Raw genomic sequence first — 11538 nt, 5'->3', positions numbered from 1 at the left:
GTTGTGCAATATTTTTATAACATCCAAGAAATGTTTTTTTAAGAAAAAAAGACTGAAAGAGATTTCAACTTGCAGTTTCAAATTCTTGGAATCACAGTTCAGAGGGTAGAGCAAGCTCTGTACTCTAAAATATTCTGTTCTGACTTCACAGGGCAGTTGTTTCTAGATAAATACAAAAAAAAAACCTCATAGAAACTTTTTATTTACTATTTATTTAAAAATAAAAATAAAGCTATTTTAAATTCTGCAACGGAAAACTCCAGAGTGATGTTTTGTTTCCAAAAAGAAACAAACCTGTATCTGTTTTTCCTAACTGCTGAGAGCCCTCTAGTGTACATCAGCTAAAACCGTTTAGGAAATATGAGTGGCTGAAAAGAAAAATGTGGGAGGGCTTGACAGTTTATTATGGCTTCAAACAGAAGCACATTTATTCAAGCTTCAAAAGAATAGATTAGAAGTAAGACCAGTGCCTTTTCTACTTGATAAAGTGAAACACCATACTTTTTCCAAGAGACCTTTCACACTACACAGTTATAGCAATCTGATTCCACTTTAATTGTCATGGTTCCATCCTACAGATTCCTGGGATTTGCAGTTTAAGGAAGGGCATTTTGAATTCTCGGCCAGACAAGTTGAGTGCTTCCAAACCACAAGCCCCAGGATGCCATCAGATAAAGCCATGGCAGTTAAATTGGCTTCACAGTGCTATAATTGTATATTGTGAAAGGGCCCAAGTTCTTTCCTTGGTGTGAACATCTTGCCATAACTATAGCGGGCCCTTGGTATCTACTGGGGTTTGGTTCTAGGATCCCCTGTGGATACCAAAATCCAAGGATTCTCGACCCATTAAATACAACAGTACAATGTGATAAAACTGTGTGCCTTCTATAAAATGGCAAAATCAAGGTTTCCTTTTTGGAATTTAAATATTTTGGAATATTTTCAAACCATTGATAAATAAATCCGTGGACACAGAGAGCTTTATATGGGGTGCCTTGAGGTTGTTTTTGGTTTTTTCCTTGCTATTTTTTACTTGAGAACACGGGCCTGCATTGTCAGAATAACAGGGGACACTATGTGGAGATGGCTAGAAACCAGTTGACCATAGAAACTAGATAGTCTATAACAATACTTTCTGGAAAAGCTAGAACAACATACTACTCTAATCTATAGCCTTCAGTATTCAAAAGAGGATGAGAGAGGTCTTAAGTTACCACGCTCCAGTTCCTCAACAGCATTGGACAGCAAAACATCTTAGATGGGTTAAGCATTTCCAGTCATAAGGAAGCACTCCACACAAGTATATTGACTGTTAGTATTTTCCAAACATACTAATTCTTATTACTATTCAAACACCAGGCCAAAGTGGAATTCTGAGTTACAGATCAACATTTGGAGAGTGCAACATTGGGCAGGCTATTTTAAATCAATGTTGAGGATGCGCATCCGTTGAGTTGAAAAGATACCACAACCTGGTGCATCAGCATTCAGGGAAAGATGAGCAAGTGTAGACCTCATTCTCTTTTTACAGATTCATTGAGTACACATGGTGTAATGGTCTGCGCATTGAACTACAACTCTGGAGACCAGGGTTTGAATCCCAATTCAGTCATGGAAGCCCATTGGTGACCTTGGGCAAGTCACACTCTCTCAGCCTCAGAGGATGGCAATAACAAACCCCCTCTGAAGAAACTTGCCAAGAATACCCCATGATAGTTTCCCCTTAGAGTCAACATGAGTTGAAAATGACTTGAAGGCACACAACAACAACAAGAAAAAGGTAGGGAGTGGCTTGCCTGAAAACACTACTGTAGCAGAACATTCATATATAGCAATATTCTGGGACACTGAAGCCATTAAAGTGAAGTAAACCTGAGATATAAACATCTTCATTCAGACTAGCAGAATTAATGACAACAATCTGAAAGAAGAGGCCCCAGGGTTCTTTTAAAAATTAAAAATTCAAATGTTAATTTTTAATTTTTTAAAAAACATATTTTTTTCTTTAGAAGCATCACATTTTACCAAATTTTTACTTTAACCCCTTGAAACTATATATATACATACATATATATATATATATGTAAACACATTTATTCTGTGTGCATGATCTCATAATTTAAAGGTATAAATTCAATTTTCCTTGTTGTTTATATCACAACTATTCCCATTACATTCAGTGATATATGAGAATTATGATTTATAAGTATATTGTACAAAAAACATTACTATCCATTCTGTATGGTGTGGTCTGAGAGGAAGTCAGTGGGAGGGGGGTGACATGAGTTATCACACCGGGTACATGTAACTCCCAGCAAGTTCCTGGCAACTCCCAGTACAGATGGGCCTTTTAGCACGTAAGGAATACGTGCTAGGATTGCCTTGGGGCGTCGCTTACAGACACCCCACAACCCTAGCACGTATTCCGTACATCAAAATGGCGGCACCCTGTATAGATGGGTGCCGTCATTTTGATGCAATGGATGCTTAGCATCCACACATCACGACACTACTGTGACATCGCGAGTGTGCCATTGGCACACTGCAGCAACACAATGCTGCCGCAAAAAGAACCCACTTTTTGCAGGTTCTTTTTGCTGCGTGAAGAAGCCGCGCAGTTTGTCCGCTGCAGCGTCCTTGTGCAGCAAAACAAGGCATGGGCAAACCGCCCTTTTTGGGCGGTCTGTACCCCGCCTTAGATATTCCTGTAAAGGTATTCTCTCAGATTAAAAAGAGTGGGGTTTTTTTTCATTTGCGGTTTTTCACTTTCACTTTGCAGTTTTTCATTTTCACAGGTGTCCTGCACTCCAGTGAATGTGGAGGGCCCAGTGTACATTGCTTTCTGTCTCATCTGTCACAATAACTTGCTTTGCATTGTGTACTGTATAACTTGATTTGGATGCTAAGACGGGGGGAGGGGGGGGACACCATTTATTGTTCCACTTCACACAGAAAAACATCTTAGACCAGCCTGTCATGTGGCCCTCATGCTACATTATTATTGTATTTCCATTTTAATTGTCATGGCTACAGGTTATGCAATACTGGTGTTTGTAATTACATTGGGCATTTAACCATGGTACTTGAAATGGAATTATAGTCCTTTAACTGTGTACTGTGAAAGGCCCCATAAATACTGATTGAGGGATTGTCTTCATTGATAAGAGACCCCATACTCATCCCGTAGCAGTTGCAACCAGAGCATTCCTCAGGAGTTACAGGCAATGCAGGGCTTCTCTCTGAAAACCCAGAGAAAAACAAACTGCCTTTTACCCCCTGGTTGCCTGGAAAATCCAGATCAGTGGTAAGGACACAGCTCTGTGGCCAGAAATATTCCACACTGTAAGACACATGATCCTTGTAGGACCACCCTTTTCTTCTGGGTTACCACTAGGAGCGCGGAACTATTGGTATTGCTGCAGACTAGAGAATGGAATACAATCACAGAACTGTTACTTTTTCACAGATATTCACTAGTCACAGTTTGGAACTGTGACTGGCTTGAAGGCCAAACTGTGATTTTCAGTGACTGTGATTCATTCTGTTACTGAGCTCCAAACTGTGATTTTCACAGAACTGCTACTTTTTCAGTGACTGTGATTCATTCTGCTACTGAGCATCCAAACTGTGAACTGCTACTTTTTCTGTGACTGTGATTCATTCTGCTACTGAGCCTCCAAACTGTGAACTGCTACTTTTTCTGTGACTGAGGCGCCTTACAGACGGGCCTAAGCGGTGCCGTCGTTGCGCCAGGAATACGCGCGAGGGGCGGCGCTTCCAGATGCGCCTTGCCCCTCGTGTGTATTCCGTACGGCAAGATGGCGGCGCCCTATACAGACAGGCGCAGCCATCTTGACGTAACGGACACACAGCGTCCGGACGTCTAAACCCGGAAGAGACGTCGCGAGTGTGTGCTTTGGCACTTGCGACGTCTCTTCCGGGTTGCTGGAAGGAGCGCGATTTTCACGCTCTTTTTTTACAGTGCAGGGGAGTCACGCGGTTTGGCTGCAGCGGCTTCCCCGCGCTGCAACTGGCAGCGGCCCAAGACCGCCCCTTTTGGGCGGTCTGTAACGGGCCTGTGATTCATTCTGTTACTGAGCTCCAAACTGTGATTTTCACAGAACTGCTACATTTTCACTGACTGTGATTCATTCTGCTACTGAGCTCCAAACTGTGATTTTCACATGTGGCATCCCCTGGAAAGCCCGGGGGGTGCACCTCTCCCAGGATAGCAATGTCTACCGAGAACAGGATGTGATGGCTTCGCTGGCAAACCACGAAATCATGACTCATCTTCTGGTTGACAATGCTTTATCCATAATTGGATAAGCCCATGTTGATTCGGCTGAGACAATGTACACATCCTGCTCCCTTTGCTAGATAGGATTTCCCTGAGTACACATTGGTCCCCGATCCTGCTAATTGCCTTCTGATGTGATATGAGATAAATGTAAACCCAATGCAACCCTAAGGTCAATAAAAGGGGCTGGCCAAAACCCGGCCAGCCAAGCTTTGCACCCCCATTCCTGTCTCTGCGTCTCTCTGCCGCGACAGCTGGTGACCCCGACGTGATACGGAGAAGGTGGCTTTGGCCCAGTTCACTTGACTGGAATAGTCTGCGCGCACATCCTCAAAGGATCCCGTGAGTATGGGAGGAACGCTGACCGCCGAGCAAAGGTCTCACGCTAGGGAATTGCATGAACTGGTTAAGCGGTTGTCTGGGGACAAACAGGTAACCCGAAAGGACATTAAAAATTTGGTCGCAGAGATCTCATGCCAGTGCCCCTGGTACCCAGAGAGGGGAACACTCTCTGCGGAGGAATGGGAGAAGATAGGCAATCATCTTAAGGCTGAGCCTCGTGCTGCGGCACCCCATTTGATTGCCTGGCAGGTGGTAAACTCGGCCGTGGGACGGCTAAGCCAATCCACGGTCCCCAAATCCTGCCCACAGCCCCCCGCTCCCTTAGCCACATTAGCCCCTCCAGGAGATCCACCGGGTTACCCCGTTCTGGCGGATGCTCCTCCCTTATCGCCTGTAAGGCCCCGGCTGGGAGCAGTAGAAGCGGGTATAGTAGAAGCTAAAAAACGGGGAGAGTGCCAGTGGGACGATGGCATCGCATGGGAACCTAACAATCACCCTGCCATGTTCCCTGTCACCATTACAAGGGAAGGTGATAACATCAATTACGTTTGGGAACCCCTGCCCTTCTCAGTGCTGCGAGAGTTAAGGAAAGCAGTCACGGACATGGGCATAAAATCCACCTTTGTCCAAGGGATGGTGGAGGGGATCGCGAATGGTTACCGCATGACACCTAAAGACTGGAAAGATCTGTTTAGAATGATTTTGACCCCCTCTCAATACACGGTCTGGGATAGTGAATACCGCCAAGCCACCACCTCCGTTAATATTGAGGGTGTTATACCTGACCAGATCTACGGGTCCGGTCAGTTTAACACGCTGGAGATGCAGGCTCAACAGGGAGATCTAATCATTGCGGCGGTTGGAACGTGTGTTCAAAGAGCCTTTCGGAGGATTCCGGAGGCAGGGAAGCCCATGAAATCTTTTGTTAATGTCAAACAAGGGGCCCAGGAGCCTTACTCCCAATTCATTGATCGATTAAAAGAGGCCCTGTCCAGACAGCTAGATAACACCACGGCCCAGGAAGAATTGTTGATAAAATTGGCTGTCGAAAATGCTAATTCGGATTGCAAAATGGTCCTGCAAGGAGTCATTCACCGGCCAGGTGTCACCTTGGCCGACTACATCCGTGCATGTGCAGAGGTTGGCAGTCAGAACTATGCCATGCAACTCCTTGCAGGGGCAATCCAAAAGGGAAACAAACCCACCGGGAACTGCTTTAATTACAAGAGACCGGGCCATTTCAAATCAGAATGCAGGGCACCCGGCGGAGGAGCCGCCAAAGGAAAAAGGGATTCCGGTGCCAGACCCTCTAAAAAATGCCCGCGCTGCGGCAAGGGCTACCACTGGGCTAGCCAGTGTTGTTCCAACTTCTCGCCCATTGCGCCGCAGCCGCAGGGAAACTAACCAGCGGGCATGCCCCTAGCCCGGGAAACAAGGGGGCAAAACCCACATGCATAGAGCTAAAATTCACAGAGTCCAGGGAGGCAGTTTTACCCGGGGAAGTTCTCTCTGTCAGTGTGCAGTGTGAGGCTCAGATACCCCCGCTCACTGTGGGGCTGGTCCTTCCAAGGATGGCCGCCTCAGAGAGAGGATTGCATGTCATCCCAAAAACTGTCCCCCCCAGGGATGCGCAACCCCTCACGGTTCAGTTGTGGTCCCACATGCCCTTTAAAACACAGATAGGGGACTCCTGGGCGCATATGATAATTCTCCCCTGCCATGACCCCACTCCCCCCCCGCCGATCGGTAATGCATTGGTCACGGCGGTTATTGCCCCATCCCCGGGTAGCCGGCCCACGCAAAAGCTAAGGTTGAACAATGTTTTGTTCCAGGGCCTGTTAGACACGGGGGCTGACGTGTCTGTCATCAGCCGAGACCAGTGGCCCCCCTCCTGGCCACTAGAGGCTGCGCCTGCTGTGCAAGGCGTGGGAGGCCAGCAAATAGCGCATCAGAGCGCTCAGTGGGTCGCCGTAGCCCTAGACTCGGACCCGACAAACATCAAAGGGTACGTCAAGCCCTATGTTCTTCCGTTGCAGATAAATTTGTGGGGGAGGGACACATTAGAACAGCTTAAGGCCACTCTGAACATCCCTGAATAACCCCAGGAAGGGAAAAGAAATGTCCGCCCAAGCTATTAGCTTAACATGGAAAACTGATAAGCCCGTCTGGATAGATCAGTGGCCCCTCTCAGTTGAAAAACTTGTAGCCTTAGAACAGCTAGTGCAAGAGCAGCTAAATGCTGAGCACATCACCCCGACCACTAGTCCCTATAACACTCCTGTGTTTGTCATGAAAAAAAAGTCGGGTAAATGGCGGTTTTTGCATGACCTCCGAGCCATTAATGCCATCCTCGAACCGATGGGCCCACTCCAATGTGGCTTACCCAATCCCAACCTACTACCCCATGGCTATATTTCCTGGAAAATGGATGATAACCTTTTCGCCCTCTTATGGACCCTCCAGGCCCTCTTAGAAAAAAGGTTGCCGCCACTCTTCGTGGCTCACATAAGAAGCCACCAACCCATGCCCGGGCTCCTCACTGACGGCAACGCCCGAGCAGATGAAGCCCTCCGCTCCCTATACCCCATCACGGACCCCATTGCCAGTCATGAGCTATATCATCAAAACGCTCGCTCCCTGGCCAAACAGTTCAACCTGCCTCTAGCAGAAGCACAGGCTATCATACAACAGTGTCCTCAATGCCCCTTTCATAGACCTGCCCCATTAGTTGGAGTCAATCCACGCGGACTAGCGGCCAATGATCTATGGCAGCTCGATGTCACTCACTTTCCCCCATTTGGGAGATGGTCTAAAATACATGTTACAGTGGACACCTATTCTGGATTCATATGGGCCACCCCCCAATCCTCTGAGACTGCCTCCAGAGCAATAAATCACATAATAAGGTGCATGGCAGTTATGGGTACCCCATCTGCCTTAAAAACAGACAATGGACCCGCCTTTTGCTCTTCATCCTTTGCGGAGTTCCTAGCCCAACATGCAATCAAGCATACCTTTGGCATTCCCTATAACTCCACGGGACAAGCCATTGTGGAGCGTGCCACCTCCACCTTAAAACTACATCTTGCTAAACAAAACAAAAAGGAAGGGCTACTCCCCCACCTACCAGAGGTTGAGCAACAATTGGCCACAGCATTGTTCACCATAAATCATTTAAATTTATCCCTAAATACAGCTACTAACCAATATTTCTCTCGAGTAGAAAAACATTTCCGCTCCGCAGGTCCCCTCCCGCGGCCATTGGTGAGGTACCGAATCCTGCCCGGAAAGGACTGGAGCGCCCCTGTGCAACTCATCACCTGGGGCCGAGGCTACGCCGCTGTCCAAACACCCGGAGGACCAGTGTGGGTGCCTGCAAAATACGTCAAGCCTCATGTCGTGGCACGAGGGACTGAAGAACCCTGTACCGAGCTTCAACATTAACCTGGCGGAAACCGAGACCGGCATGCAGAACCGGAAGAGAGGACCGGGGGCTCGACACACCCCCCCCCCCCCCGTGACCTGGGGAATGATTAAAAACCTAAGCCAACAGGCCACCGACATCGTGGAAAAGGAGGGCCTAGAAAAGACTCCGGAGAACTTTACCCTGGCATTAATAGCGAGCTTAAATGCCAATTCTTTGTGTCTCATCATGATCTTCTGCATGCTTATGGGGATGGCGGGAGGCCAAAGTGTTTTTGCCCCGGGCCAGAACATTTGGGAAACCTTTGCCTTATCCATCAACCAAACCTCCTTTTGCCTGTCCCAGCAACACTCAGTAGGGGAAGCGTTGAGTACATGTCTCATTCCTGTGTGTCACTCCTCCCAGGACATCCAGAATGATACATGGTTCTATACTGACCTTCCGGCCAATCACTCCCTCAGAAGTCTGCAATACCAATATCATAATTGGGGAAAACAGCATAAGCGCTTGTTCCCCTTAGCCATGCATCTGCAGACTCCCATCATTGCATCCCACAATGCGACTTGCGCTAGGATGACAAACTGCACAGACAAGTCTTGTGTCCACCTGGGCAGTAACCACGAGCTTAAATGCTCAGCCCAGATCCACGTCCCATACATCCATCAGTATGTGGAATTACCAAGGGGTTGGTTCTGGACTTGTTCAGGTCACACATTCAATTACATCCCCGCAAACCTCATGGATGGCACATTGTGTTGCCTGAGCCGACTAACCCTCCTGCTGCCCCCACGGGAGCTGGGGGGCGAAAGTCGGCGAAGCAGGCGCTCTGCAGGCTTGCATACGCTGGATGAGTCCTGTGATTCCAGCGTCAAAATCATGTCCCCTGGCGAATATCTGTCTTTAGGGATCTCCATTGTGGGGGTCCCAGGGCTCGCCGTTGGCAATGCCAAGACTATTGGGAAGCTTGCCTGCTGGGCTGTCAAGAGCTTAAACACCACTTCTACTGCTATCAGCCTGTTGAACCAGGAGCAGTCAGAGTTAAGGCGCGGGCTGCTCCAAAACAGGGCTGCCATAGACTACCTTCTACTCCTTCACCACAAGGAGTGTGATGAGGTACCAGGCTTAGAAGGGATGTGTTGTTTCAACATCACTGACAATAAACAAAAAATAGACAGGCAGCTAAAGACCATGAAAGAACTCGCCCAGAGCATAAGGGAATCCAGCCTTGCAGATTGGTGGGAGGGACTGTGGAATTGGTTGCCCACCGGCTGGATGCGCACCCTTGTTCAATATTGCATACTCGTATTTTTTCTTTTTGTTGCCTTTTGTTGTTTCCTCCAATGTGTCCCTGCCTTGTGCTCCCGGTTTTTGCAAAGGACTATGACAACCCCGGAAAAGCAGCTGGTCGCAGGGTATGTGCATCAGCTCATAAAAAACAAAAAAGAGGGAGATGTGGCATCCCCTGGAAAGCCCGGGGGGTGCACCTCTCCCAGGATAGCAATGTCTACCGAGAACAGGATGTGATGGCTTCGCTGGCAAACCACGAAATCATGACTCATCTTCTGGTTGACAATGCTTTATCCATAATTGGATAAGCCCATGTTGATTCGGCTGAGACAATGTACACATCCTGCTCCCTTTGCTAGATAGGATTTCCCTGAGTACACATTGGTCCCCGATCCTGCTAATTGCCTTCTGATGTGATATGAGATAAATGTAAACCCAATGCAACCCTAAGGTCAATAAAAGGGGCTGGCCAAAACCCGGCCAGCCAAGCTTTGCACCCCCATTCCTGTCTCTGCGTCTCTCTGCCGCGACATTCACAGAACTGCTACTTTTTCAGTGACTGTGGCTGCATCCACACTGCAGAAATAATCCAGTTTGGCACCACTTTAAATGCCATGGCTCAGTGCTATGGAATTCTGGAAACTGTAGTTTTGTGAGTGAGACATTAGGCTTCCCTGTCAACAAGCTCTGGTGCCACAACAAACTACAAATCCCAGGAATCCGTGGGATGGAGCCATGGCACTGAAAGTGATTGAAACTGGATTATTTCTGCAGTGTGGATGCAGCCACACATTCTGCTCTTGAGCTCCAAACTGTGATTTTCACAGAACTGCTACTTTTTCAGTGACTGTGATTCATTCTGCTACTGAGCTCCAAACTGTGAACTGCTACTTTTTCTGTGACTGTGATTCATTCTGTTACTGAGCTCCAAAATAGTGTACAGATCACAGAAATCACAGAAAATCACAGAAAATCACAGAAATCACAGAAAATCACAGTTTTGAATCACAGGTATTTTAAAATCACAGTAACAGTTTTCACTGATATCTGTAAATCACAGTTATTCCATTCTCTGCTGCAGACTAGGAAATTGTGCTGTGGCTACAAGGTGGATACGGGGTTTCCCACCAGTGTAGACAAGCCCTATGTATGATTAGAAATGTATTAATAAATGCTGCAAGATTTGTCTGTGTATGAAGCTGAATGGTGGTACTGTATGATCAGCCTTTGTTGTAATTAATGTTGTGCTGAGAAGAAATGAGTGCCCTAAATGTTTTGATGTATTTTCTGCTTTTTATCCTTTACCAGAATATATATATATATATATATATATATATATATATATATATATATTCATCATCATCATCATCATCATCATTGGCTTCAACCCTGAAAAAGAAATTCCACTGAAAAAGAAAGTCTAGTGTGAGGCTTAGTCCCTAGTAAATATCAAGTGTTTAGGAAAGTCATTTCTATTATATAGGTCCAAAACACACTGCAGAAATGATCCAGTTTGAGACCCCTTTTACTGCCCTGGATCAAAGCTAGGGAATCCTGGGAATTGTAGTTTATTGTGGTACCAGAGTCCTCTGGCAGAGAAGACTAAATGTCTCACAAAACTACAGATCTCAGAATTGCCTAGTATGGAGCCAGGGCAGTTAAATGGGTCTCAAACTGGATTATTTCTGCAGTATGTTTGGGACCATAGTCTAAATACGTCAGTTAACAAAGCAGATGTGTCCCTGGCATTACTTCTTTAACAGAAAATTTGGTGCCGGGCAGAAATATCATGAAAAAGATTAGGAACAGGTTCCCAGGCCACAAAACAGAGTAGTTCACTGTGTTTCAGGGAACGTTCTACTCAAAACTAACAAGATAGGCAAGTGAACTGAAACAACCAGGTCAGATAAGTCTTGTGTAAGTAAACAAAAAATATTTTGACTTTCTAGATATCACTTGAAGGCTTCTTGGAAAATGCATCCAGGAAAGTATTCATCATAAATAAATATTAATAAAATAATCAGTCATCTTTCTTACTTTCTCTTTCACCAGACTCCACTTCTCTTAATATTTCCATTTTGGTGGCCAGAGTTATGATTTTTTAATCTGCGGCAAGGGGATGAACGCTGGTAAAGCAGGCTTCTCTGCTTTCCCCTTTTCTTTCTGTGTTACTGTTCCTGCATGT

This window comes from Sceloporus occidentalis, unplaced genomic scaffold (assembly GCF_023333645.1).
Source record: "Sceloporus occidentalis isolate IW3139 unplaced genomic scaffold, rSceOcc1.0.p SCAF_5, whole genome shotgun sequence".
Taxonomy (NCBI): domain Eukaryota; kingdom Metazoa; phylum Chordata; class Lepidosauria; order Squamata; family Phrynosomatidae; genus Sceloporus; species Sceloporus occidentalis.
This window is presented reverse-complemented; position numbering follows the sequence as displayed.